Source organism: Desmodus rotundus, chromosome 1, assembly GCF_022682495.2.
Source record: "Desmodus rotundus isolate HL8 chromosome 1, HLdesRot8A.1, whole genome shotgun sequence".
NCBI lineage: Eukaryota > Metazoa > Chordata > Mammalia > Chiroptera > Phyllostomidae > Desmodus > Desmodus rotundus.
Window position 1 is genome coordinate 156,929,052 of NC_071387.1, and position 13,050 is coordinate 156,942,101.

Sequence of the window (13,050 nt, forward strand, 5' to 3'; positions counted from 1 at the left end):
TCATAATTCAAACGACGTGTAAAAAAATCTTCAGAAGTACAAAAGACAGTCTATGACATCTTGAGTCTCGAGGCTTCTTGGGTAAGGAGTTACCAAAATGGGGATGACAGACTGTGTAACCTCAGAAAGCCTGTCAAAAGCACATATTAAACAGTCAAATTAACCATTCTAGTATTCCTTGGTTCCCTTACTAGCCCACAATAATGGAACTTCATGATTTGTGAGAACACTCACTGTTCCCATGATATCCCTAAATGTAACACAATATCCATCTCAGAAAATGTTCCCCAACTGTGACTCTGAATCCATTTCGTTCAGAGAGGTCTGTCTCTTACCCAAGCCCACCTCCTCGGAGTTTCTGGGATAGAGTGTATATACTGGAGACCACTCTACACCCCTTCTTACAGACACGCATGTCCAGGCATCCTCTGCAAAGCTATTCCCTAGACAACGTCGACATGAAAAGGGCACTTCAGCCTGTCGGTAGAGCACTGATGGGGCAAAGTCTATCTACATGTCTAGATATAAAACAAATTGTACACTTATTGGTGGTACAGTGTTGATTTGTTCCTGGGGAATAGTAAAACCATCTTTAACATCACCTTCCCTCTATCATCATGGTAGGCAGTTTAATATTCATATCCTTTCTAAATTAAGAAGATATATTTTGGGAATTTTAAAAATACTATGTGTGGAAGGAACAAAATGATTTTTTGTTTTTAAAAAATTATGCAATTAGCGCTGGCTGGTGTGGCTCAGTGGATTGAGTGCCAACCTGCGAATCAAAAGGTTGCCCATTTGATTCCCAGTCAGGGCACATGCCTGGGTTGAGGGCCAGGTCCCCAGTAGGGGGTGCACAAGAGGCAACCACACACTGATGTTTCTCTCCCTTTCTTTCTCCCTCCCTTCCCCTCTCTAAAAATAAATAAATATTTTTTAAATCATGCAATTAAACATTAACCAATCATACCCACTACTTTAGAAGACATCTTCTGGAGAAAAGTTAGCTCTAAAGAATTGAAATATTTACTGGCTTTATAGCTAATAAATTTTACTGAATGTGTGTGCCTGCATACTTTTATAAAGGAGGTAGCATCGATAATCATTGATAGTTTTTTTTTAATGTCTCCAGAGCCACTGTTCCCATAAAGAATGACAAAATAGTACACCAGGTTTATTCAGCCTCAGTGGCAGGAAACCTGGCCTCTTCTCAGGAGAGTATTACTTTTAATGACTCCAGAGTCAAGATTGTTATTTGGAAATCAACAGGCACAATCTGAATCGACAGTGGCCTCTTCATGTTTTACCTTTTAATGTGAACCAATACTTTCCCCACTTCCTCATTTTTTCCTACCAACAAATAAACCAGGGTAAAGAGTGAGCTATAACACTCACCACACTCACTTCTCTACTTGGTGTGGCTGCACTGGTGTCCCAGGTCCTTAGACTAACCCTTTACTGGGAATAGAGGCCCCCCCACCAAATTAAAAAAAAAAACAGAAATTTCATCTTAATAAGGTAAGCGTGGCCCTCTGCTGCAGTTTCAGCTGGTGGCAGACAATTGTTCTGTGCATCGCTGTAGTTTTCCTGGAAAGGAGAATAATACATAGCTTCTTTCTCCTGGTATGGAGTGGAGATCACTAGTACACCATTGTTAAGGAAACACATCTATAAATGAACAGAGATACCTAACATAATGCTCTGTAGAAATGTTTAGAAATAGAAGACTTAGAAACATTCAGGGAAGAATTTCAATTCTGGGAAGCCAATAATCTAATAGGTTTGTGAAATAATGATTAAACAAAACAACTTAAGCACCTTAGAGGCATATTAGCACAGTAATCTAAGTTACTTTTATTCTTTCATACTCACATTTCTTCCAGGCAGAAATAAGTCTCAACAGCTCGCAAGTAGCAATTTTAAGAGAAAGATGGAGATGTGGAGAAACTAAGTTACTACCATGGCACATCACTGAAGCTGAATAAATGAAAAACAGTTTTGATGAAGAAATAATGTTGCCTACTCCTTTGCAACAAAATATTATTGATTCACACTATAGCTTCATTTTTGCATAAGTTGCTAAAGTGGAAAATGGTGATAAACTTCAGGTGAAAAAGTATGTTTTGACCACGTTAGGAAATAATGAAAACAGTATATCCTTAAGAGTTAATTCTGAACTTTTTGTGAATGAGTCAATGAGTTCATAAAGCACACTTTCTAATGATGGACCAAGACCACATGAATCAGAATCAGCTGGAGTGATTGTTAATAATTCAGATTTCTTTATCCCAATACAATCATCTGAATTTCAGGCCATCTGCCATTTGATGTAGTTCCTAGATATTCTCTATAGATTTAGAACCATTTATACAATATTATTAGTACTTTTACACTTAAACATCAACATTATAAGGCAATCTAACAGCAGTAAATTAGCACAAGTATTTAATATCACAAAACTATGAGATATAATAGTAATGGGAGTATGGGGGAGGGGAATGCAACCAGAAAGATTTCTTACAGAAGAATGATGATTCTATTCTGTCACACTTTCTGAGTATCAGAAACTAAGGTGGGAAGTTCAGACGCAATGATTACTAGTGCCTGGTTCCTATCTTCTGATGAGACAGTGACTCAGAGCCTGGTGCAATAAATATTGATTGTATTTCTGTATTTTGCATATAATCAAGATTTTTCAAACTCTCAATAATAATACGAGGGGAGATCCCTGTAAAAAAAACTGGAATTATCTTCCAGAGGGCAGGCCTCTTGTAGTACAGGCTTCCCCCGCTAGGTGAGTGTTCTAGGAACCCATCTGTAACAGTGTATCAGCTGGCATTCTTGCGAGAAGCTGTGTTAGGCTTTAGTGAATTCTTTTTGAAGACTTTTTCAATGCATTTGCATGGTGAGAAAACTCTTGGAAAAGCTGACTCGTTTTCCATGAAGTTCAGTTACAAAATCTGGTGACCTAATCTGAACTAGAAAACAGCTGAGCAAAGACAGAACTCGGGTAGCTGTAACTTCATCACTCAGACTTCGGTGGGGCAAAAACAATGTTCTTGTTGTCGATGTTATTGTCCTTGTTTTTTCCCCATGAGCTAAGTAAATACCACAGAGAGCAACTTGGCGAGAGATGACTTGAGTGATTCTGCTTAAAGGGATTACGTTTGGTGTGAGGTCATGACATTAGAAAGGAGAAGCCATAACGGGTCAGCCACAGTGTAAAATACTTAACGTCAGGGAACTGTAAGGGGAAGGACTCCCAGCTCCAGTTGGAAGGAGGTGGGGAATGGCTATATTTAAAGGCATTTAAGTACCTCATACAAGAGAGACAACATTTAGACAGATGCCAGAAAGTAAACCTTATCACCAGGAAAGGGTTGTAAACAGTATAGCCCAATAAACAAACATTGTATTTGCCTTTATTACTCCTCACTCCCACTTTAAACTCAGAAGAGCCAAAAATAGTGAATGGAGAGAGAAAAATGAAGAGCTGAGAGAAATTGGTAAACTATACCTTGTTGCAACTCTTCCAGCCTGGGTCATGCCCCAGCTGGGGTTTGGGTTGAGGGAAGGAGTGGGAATGGAATCTTTGAAATGAACATGAAATAGAAATTTGGGTTGGGGTTAGACTAATGAGACTAGTCTATTGTCTGAAAATAACAACAACAACAACACATCTACCAGATATACATGGGAAATCTGGATAGGGAAGGGAGATTTGACATTGCATCCTTGAAAGAGAGGTTAAAAAAATTACAGCTATTTTTCTCCTGTGTATCTCCACCAACGCCAGCCCATTTGATTATCTAGTTATAATATCATTTTTATTTCTTTACTATTATATTAATGAAGTTCTGATAGAAAAAGTCAATAAACATGAGTTTAGCCCAACATTTCTATTATAGATTCTAGAAATTATTCTTTTTAAAAAAATTTTTTAATGTAATCCCGTTGTTTTTTTTTTTTTTGGCAGAGGGTACCAAATTACTTTATTCTAAGGAATGGTATCCACAAATGAAGGATGTAAGTGGATGATTGGGACAAGTTATAGAAAAGGTAAAGGTAACTCCAACATGCACGCACTGCTTTGGTGACCAGGGAAGTCACTCCCGTGGTGGTGGGAAGGCAGCCTAAGGCTTAGCTGTCTGTACTGTCTCCCAGAGTGTGCTTGTCAAAGACATCCTCTGCCATGCCAGATCCAGGGGCCCCCACCCTGCGCAGTTGGTTACGTGGTCACCCAGCTCTTTGATGGATTTCACCTGCTCATCCAGGTAGTGAGTCTCAGAGAAGTAACACAAATGAGGATCATTTTTTTCAGTGGCCAGTTTGTGCAAGTCCAGTGGTGACTGATTTACACTTTTTTCCAAGTGTAATGCACACTCCATTGCATTCAGCCCATTTTCCCAGTCATCGTGTTCTGGTTTCTTGATATCCTGGAGGAAGATCTGGCCACCTCCTTGGTTCTGCAGCTTCATCAGTGTCTCAGCATGTTCCCTCTCCTCATGCAATTGGTGAAGAAAATACTTGGCAAAATTCTTCAAAGCCACATCATTGTGGTCAGAGTAGGAAGACATGGACAGGTAGATGAAGCTTAGAGCTCCAGGCTGATCTGGCGGTTGATGGTGGCCTCCTAGTCCTGGTGGTAGTCGTGGCGCACCTGTGAGACGGACGTGGTCGTGTTGGCAGCTTTGCAGTGCTGGAGCGGTGGCGGGGACCTCGGGGCAGTTTGAGGGCGCTGCGAGGAGGTGGCAGAAGATGGAGCTGGGCAGCCGGCTGGGACGGGGAGTCGAGTGCTGCGTTCCGTCCAAGCACTGCTGCAGCAGGAAACCACGGCGACTCTCGGCCAAGACTCCATAGTCCTGTTTTCTTTTGTACTTATTCATTACTATTCCTCCTGCTCTATTATATTTTGTAAATCTGGAAAACTTGAAACTAGCAAACTCTGAATTGACGAGAGAACACACGATACTCAATAGCTAGTTTGGCTGCTTTTTCCCACAAATACATTTTAATTAAAACTAACACATTGTTTTGGTTTCAGAAAGATATAATTTATATAAATGTCATAAGTGGCTGAGTAATAAGGCCAGAAAAACCAGTGAATAGCATGAACGCGACAGCAAGGTGTATACAAAGATGATCAAGGCTGACTTACAATACCATGAGGTGGAGCTAGGGTTGCAGAAGAGAGTCCTTATCAAATATCACAGGTCAAGAAGCAAAGCCTCCATAGTCTGGCTGCCACATGTCTGCACACGGCTTCTACCTTTGCCACCATAATGCCTATCGTCCAGCTGAGCTGCAGAGATGCTTTTGCTGTGACTGGCAAAAGGAAAGGAAGCAAAGGAGCAGTTGGGGAGAGAAAAGATGAAAACAAGGAGCAGAAGAGACGAGACTAGAGGGAAGACAGAGAGAATAAGGAAAGATTAAGTAGAGGATTAAATAATGGAAGGTCAAGAACAAGTTGTTTATGAAGGAAATTAACTCCATTAAGGGCATGTTTTTAACCTAAGTGTCAGGCAAGAGAAGGCTGCAAAGGAGACTTCTTTCTTGAGGAAGGAGAGTCAGATTTTTAGGCGTGTTGGCAAATACAATAGCCACACATTATACATGCTATTTAAATTTGAGGTTAAATTAAAGTAAAATAACACTTAAAATTTCCTAGTCACAGTAGCCATATTTCCAATGCTCAGAAGTCACCTGTGCTTTGAGGCCACCATATTAGATGGTATAGAACCATTTCTATCAGTACATCCTATTGAACTGTGTTGTTACAGAGTTTAGCATCAGCTGAAGTTCAGCTAGTTTGGGAACAGTAAGTCAGGAATGGTTTTTGAGAGAGGGGGAATTAAGCTTGGAGAGCAGCAATCATTGTAGTAGAGGGCAGTCTAGGTTTATTAGGTAGGGTGGAGAGAAACAATTAGTGGCCAAGCTTGTATATAAGAGGGGGTAGGAAAGAACAATTGTGTAAAACAAGGACATGTGAAGGGTACAATGGCAGATTTTTAGGCTTCAGAGTCTGTATAGTCCCTTCTGTTGGTCATCAAGGAATCTAGGTCTCATTTTTTTGTCCATGTGTTGGCTTGTTTAGTTCTCCAGATTTACTCCATTCTTGTCAATTGTAGTTCAGACTTAGTGATGACCATTGTTAGGGCTTCTCATGAATTTTCTCTGTGTGGTTAAATTTCAGTCATTTGAGTGAATGGTTGTGTTGATGAAAACACAGAAAACACTTTGAGGACAAGTAACATGATACTTACTAGATGACCTTGGATGATGTCAATTAGCCATGATACTGCCTCACTTGGCATCATCCAGAAGAACAAATCTTATCTCCATCTTGAGTCTGTACACAAAAAAATGTTAGATTATCCACTGGTTCATTTAACACTCTGTCCTGATTTAACCAGAGTAACAAGATTAAGGAAACAATTTTAAGACTCTCATTTTAACAACCATAAACCTTAAATCAATAGAGATACAAACACAAAAAAACATAGCCACAAAAAAAGGAGAATGAAGAGGCAAAACAAACACGATCAACATTCAGGGCTTTGGATCTCATGACCTTAGGATCCACGTGTAACCATTTCCTCTTGATCTGAGGTTCTTGGGAAAGCTGTTTCCTTTGAGATGCCTCTGCTACTGGAGAATCCTGAGAGATTCTCACTTTCTCAATTTCCTATTGGCGTGAAGGTTTAGGAGGTGGGTATAAGATGTCTTTTCAACTGGGAGACATTAATCTAAGGGTCAATTCCCTTCAGTCTCACTTCAGTGTTTATAATTAAGAGTACCTGATAAGCTCCTTTCCGAAAAGGTTCAAAAGCAGTGATTTACTTCCAGTAAATCAGGTGTCTAGGCGAAAAGTCACAGGGATTCTGTAGCCTGTTTTTGAGACAAACACCTTGGACTTTCCGTATATTGTGTTAAACCTCTGTGCTATTTGGCCACATCAGCCTTAAAAAGAACAGAGGTGAAGTCCTTAGCGGGGCATGCCGGGAGCAGCTCATGTAGATAGTCTGAGTTTCTGTTGTAGGAGACTCGATGGCCGTAGGAGCTAAGAGCAAAATTCTTCGGCCACAGCAACTGAAGTTTGTTGGATAGCTTGCAAGTGCCAGTTTCAAAGTGCTATTCATTCTAATAGAGATGGTAGGGACAAAAAAGCTTCAGCACAACAGACAAAGCCTTAGGAATTCCTTAATTACTATTCTAGTGAAATGGGTAGACACTGGCCAAATCTGTGAATATTACCTAAATCTCAAGTTTCTTTACTACTATTCAAGCAGTGCATTATAACAAGGAAAGACTTCTAGTCAACAGACAGTAGTAAGAAAATACTCGTAACTGCATAGGCGGGATAACTGAATACAATCTACTGCGCTACTGAGTTAGAATCTTCAAAGTTCATGTGCAAATAAAATAAATTTTCATGGTGACTGGGAATTTTTTAAGTTATAGAAGATAGTTTCTAGAGAGTTTGTCCAGGTCAAGGGCTCAGCCATGTCAGTTTTCAATACATCTTATGTAGGAGCCACCAATTCAAAAAAGTTAGGTATCCAATGTCTACCTTGTCCCTTGAGACCAAGAAATCCTCCAGATTGGTGAGTGGCTAGGAAAAGTCACAAACGGCTTTGAATCTTTTAGGGGAAAGAGACTTTCTGTCATGTGTGATGCTATGGCCTAGATAGTGGACTTGCAACTAATAAAATTGATATCTGTCTTTAGAAACTGTATGTATCTAATACACAACACTATCAGCAAAGGGAAGGAATAAATTCTGCAAGGCTTTCAATCTATCAGAACATAACAGAGACCATCCACGTGTGGTGTACGTGTGTATATGTATAAATTATGTATCATTCAGATTATATGAGTCATGAGGGAACTGGATGCTTCTAAACTGTGTCTAAGGTTAGGAATATGTAATTCTAAGAAGTATGATAGTACTCCTGTAAACCTTTGGACAATAACTGGGTATGTGTATTGTTGATTTTCTCAAGTGAATCGACCAATGCAGTGACTCTGAGGGCAAGGCCATCCCAAAGAACGCTGAGCATAGATCTACTACTGTGAGGTGAGCAGCTAGTTCTGTAAAGGAGGATGAAGTGGTGTTAGGGTTGAGAACTACAGGGAAGTGAGAAAACACAAGCTCATTAACAGCCCTTTAATCTTGGTGAAAGCTCTAGCCCTGCACCTTTATCTTTTGGGGGGTAGTGCTGAAGTATTACAAAGGCTAGCAAAGAAGATAATGACTTTTTTCTGTGGGTGTGCAGAGTGGGGGTGCAGTCCTCAAAAACCTCTTTTTAAAAGTTATTTTGGGTCATTTTCAATAAAGGTAGAAAGTGATTGATTGAGACCTTGAAAGACACACCCTCCTTTGTGCCTTCCATGAATGAACTGTTTTTGGCCCAGAGGCAACTGGGGACAGATTCAAATTCTGAGACATTGGTAGGGGAAACATCAGATAATAGGTAACCAATTGTGCCATTGTCAAAGTACAGTCCAAAGCTTCTTCTCTTTTTGGGAGTTTCAGAAAGACTTTAAGATCTCCATCTAATACTGGTGCCCTGTTAACAAACATGACCCCTTCCCAACACATTCACCAAAGAAAAATCACTCAGCAGCAAAGCATATTTGCTGGTGACAGGGCCCAGAGAGGCAGGAAGTGGCCAAGAGAAAAGCTCAGTCTAAGGGATTTATGAGATAACTACCACTGAAACATTAAAAATAACAGCTTTATCGAGGTATAATTAATATACATAGAAAGCTATGAAACATGTTTGTTAACTCAGAAAAAGGAATGATAAAAAAAAATGAGAATGATAGCAACAAGAAATGGAACATTCTGGTTTTGCAACTCTTTGGAAATCTTTCTTCTTTGTTGAGGGCAACTGTTGGCAGACCAGAGGAGCTATTTAGTCTGAAGGGTATTTAATCTGTCAGATAGTTTGTCTTTTTTCCTTTTAGATACAATCTTTTGCTCCAAGACAGGGCAATTGTTCTTCCAATGTCGTTTGTGCTTATAATATCAGCAGGTGTTTTTATCTACACTACACAAAAGGGCATCCTTGTCCTTGGGTTTTTCTAATTGTTTAAACCAGAGAGCTAAAGAGCTATTCATATGGTCTTTAAATATGCTTTTCTTCTAAGTCAAAATATCATCAATGTCCTCTATATACTCTTATAATTCAGAAAGAGTCTGCCATCCTATTTATTTTCTGACTAAATCTGCTGCCCCGTATTTAAGACCATCAGAAAAGTAAAGAAGGCAGTCGTGAGGTCTTATTTTATAGTCCTTTTTATGTCAATGTGTAGTCAATTTTTGACCCACATGTCTTATATGAGTCTGATCACTAGTCCTTTCTCCTTTTTCTAACCAAGTTTTAGGATTTTGAGGTCTTACAAGGAACTGAACTAATTGATAAGTATAAGAAAGTACCATAGTCCAAAATTCTTCAGTGTACTTTTATCTTGCCTTAAGGGGAGGTTGTAAATCCTTAGCTAGATTATGCAAATCTAATCCTGACCAGAAGTTATAAACGTGAGAGGAATCACTGGCTAAATATTAGCTAATGATAAAATGACTTCCTCAGATGTTGTGTCACTGAAACTCCAATGAGGGAGAGGTCAGGGATGTCCAGCACTCTGTCCTCACGGAAGTAGCCCAGGCTGAGCAGCAGTGGGCCTTGATCCCAATCAAAATCACACCACCAAAGACTGTGGAGGAAGAGTATCCAGAGCTACTGCAAACATAATCCATTGGTTCTCAAGTCAGTAGGGGAAGGGGCCTAAGTGAGGGAGGCAAGAGTGGGAGCAAGGGCACAAAGGGCATGTATTTTTGTCTGAAGACATTTTTGGCTGTCACAACAAAAAGGGTGGGTATGCTAGTAGTTCTAGTTGGTAGAAACCAGGATGCGGCTGAACATCTTGTAATGGACAGGACAAACTTTCACAACAAACATTTAGCCAGCCCAAGTATTAATAGAGCATAAATTGAGAAATCCTGACAAGTCTTTGTCCTAAAAAATGCCAGACATCAGAAGGCTCTGAAGGACAGGTTGGAACAAAAAAGGTCAAAGTTGTTAATTTGGGAACTCGTTTTTCAAAAATAGTTCTCTGAATAGGGAAGGATTGTTCTTGAAGGTGTTGTCAATGATTGTTGGGTAATTCATATTTATCAAGAGGGGTGAGGAAAAGTTACAAATTAAGATTACAGGGGTCAAGGACAGAGTAGAAAGTTTTCTTATAAGAACAGTAAGAAACACAGGAGACCCATGGGAGTGCAAACATGCTATCAAAGTGCAGGATTCTGCCTAATGGAGGAATTTTTTTCCTTTTAGAATAAGTAAAATCTGAAACAGTAATTGAGTTAGTTCACTATTCAAAGAACTATATAATATGGCATACAACCTGTAGTACCACTCTGGTCAAGGCAATAATATTTAGGTATTAAACCTTTTCTGTTTCTGCTCCAAAGTCATATCAAAGATTTTAAATTGAGTAATTTTAACCTCAAAGCTTCTTACCAGGCTGATCCTTATACAAACTAAACTGGGCAGGATTCTCACCAACAACGGAATATCTTCTAAAACAAACATATGCTTAAAAGTAGTCAAGGGAAAGTGATGTGGAATAAAAACAGTCTGGATTATTTGAACTGGTTGAATGAAATCTGTAAAGATTGCAGGCTTTTATTCAGCAGTACAGAAGCCAACTTTCTTTGAAAAATGTTTTTAAGTACAAACATCAATTCCTCATTAAATCTACATGTTTTTTAAATGGTCCTCCACTAACTTTTTCTAAGAGTTAAACAAAACTATTTGAAGGAAATTTAACAGGTTTCAATAGGTGAAAAAAGACTTCCTATCACAATCAGGCAGAGAAAATGACATTTTCGTGAGTGGAGGCCTGCCATGGAAATACTTTCAACAAAGGCCCTTCCACAAAGCAGCTGGTCAAAGACTGAGGAGCAGAGATATGCATATGAGAAAGCACAATGCCTGGTAATAAACAGGCCTGTTTCCTTTTAATGTGTAATCTTTTAGCTTTCTGCCTGGATGATGTTATATAAGGCCATCATAATCAACAAATTTCACTGCTGCTGAGGAGAAGAGTGAGTCTAAACACATCAGCAATTTCTTCAGAAAGTGCAAATGCCAAACAAATCAGGAATTCATTAACTAGGTGGTGCTGACATTTCCCAGTGGCTTTTGGGGAACTGAACCATTCATTCTTCAATCTTTACCTAGGAATGGGGGCTCTTTGAGAGTGCGTATGAAGTATGATTTTCTTTAGACTTAAAGAAAAAACATGTTCTGATGGGCATTCCTACCTTCAGGTTTTAGTATTTTATTGAGCATTACCTGAGGTAACTCAAGGGTGACAGACCTTCCATGTCGTATTCCCAATCCATGCTCCTTGCTCATCCCTGATGGAAGACTCTGAAGAATTTGCATCATCTACAACTTGTTAGATTATAGAGCAAATAGAGTAAAATTTCTTTCTAAACTGTTTTTTATGTCTTTCTCTAGATTATATTGCTTATTCTTTTTGAAATATTAATTTTATAATTTCATTTTTATCGTATTTGATTCACTGGAGTTAGAACCTATTCACAATCTATAAACAGCTAGGCTAAATAATAAATGCCAATTCATTTTCCTTAAACACATGAATACACAGCCCATTGGTCAGAGGAACAGATGTTCTGAAAAGAAGACAATGGGGCATAAAATATGGGTACACATCTTCAGCCAGTGTAGGGCAAGCAGAAACAGTCTGTGAATAATTATGTTGAATAATTAAATAAGACAAAATTTCATAGTCATGTGGATTAACAAACAGTTCCAAGCCAGGCTCCCAACTCCTTCCTCATATTTATATTTCATAATATAAGACACGGATCAATACTTATTTTTAAATTATATTTTGTTGATTATTCTAGTAGAATTATCCTGATTTTTCCCCCTTTGCCACCCTCCATCCAGCACCCCCAACTCCCTTAGGCAGTCCCCACACCATTGTTCATGTCCATGGGTCATATGTATAAGTTCTTTGTCTACTCCATACCCTATACTGTACTTTACATCATTGTGGCTATTCTGTAACTACCTATTTGTACTTCTTAGTCCCCTCACCATTCTCCTACACACTCTTTCCATCTGGCAACCATCAAAAAACTCTCCATATCCATGATTCTGTCTCTGTTCTTATTTGCTTAGTTTGTTTCTTAGATTGAGATGTTGATAGGTTTGTATTTATTGCCATTTTATTGTTTATAGTTTTGACCTTCTTTTTCTTAAATAAGTTCTTTAACATTTCATATAGTAATGGTTTGGTAATGATGAACTCCTTTAGTTTTTTCTTGTCTGGGAAGCTCTTTATCTGATCCTCAATTCTAAATGATATCTTAGCTGCATAGAGCAATCTTGGCTATAGGTCCCTGCTTTTCATGATTTTAAATATTTCTAACCAGTCCCTTCTAGCCTACAAAGCTTCTTTTGAGAAATCAGCTGACAGTCTTATGGGAACTTCCCTGAAGGTAACTAATTGCTTTTGTCTTGCTGCTTTTAAAATTCTCTCTTTGTCTTTAACCTTTGGCATTTTAATTTTGATGTATCTTGGAGTGGGCCTCTTTGCATCCATCTTGTTTGGGGCTGTGCTTCCTGGACTTGCATGTCTATTTCCTTCACACAATCAGAGAAGTTTTCTTTCATTATTTTTTCAAATAGATTTCCAATTTCTTGCTCTTTCTCTTCTTCTGGCACCCATATGATGCGAATGTTGGACCTCTTGAAGTTTTCCCAGAAGCTGCTCATACTAACCTTGTATTTTTGGATTCCTTTTTCTTCTTGTTCTGATTGTATGTTTTTTGCTTCCTTATGTTCCAATCATTTATTTGATTCTTGGCTTCATTCACTCTGTTATTGTTTCCCTGGAAATTGTTCTTTATTTCAATTCGTGTATTCTTTGTTTCTGACTGGATCTTTTTTATGCTGTTGAATTCCTCACTAAGTTCCTTGAGCATCCTTGTAAACAGTGTTTGGA

At 38.8% G+C, this 13,050-nt stretch overlaps 1 pseudogene; it reads right to left on the bottom strand.

The window, feature by feature from the left end:
* Positions 1–3,965: 3,965 nt before the first annotated feature.
* LOC112307485 (ferritin heavy chain pseudogene) lies at positions 3,966–4,858 on the bottom strand (annotated as a pseudogene).
* Positions 4,859–13,050: the final 8,192 nt, after the last annotated feature.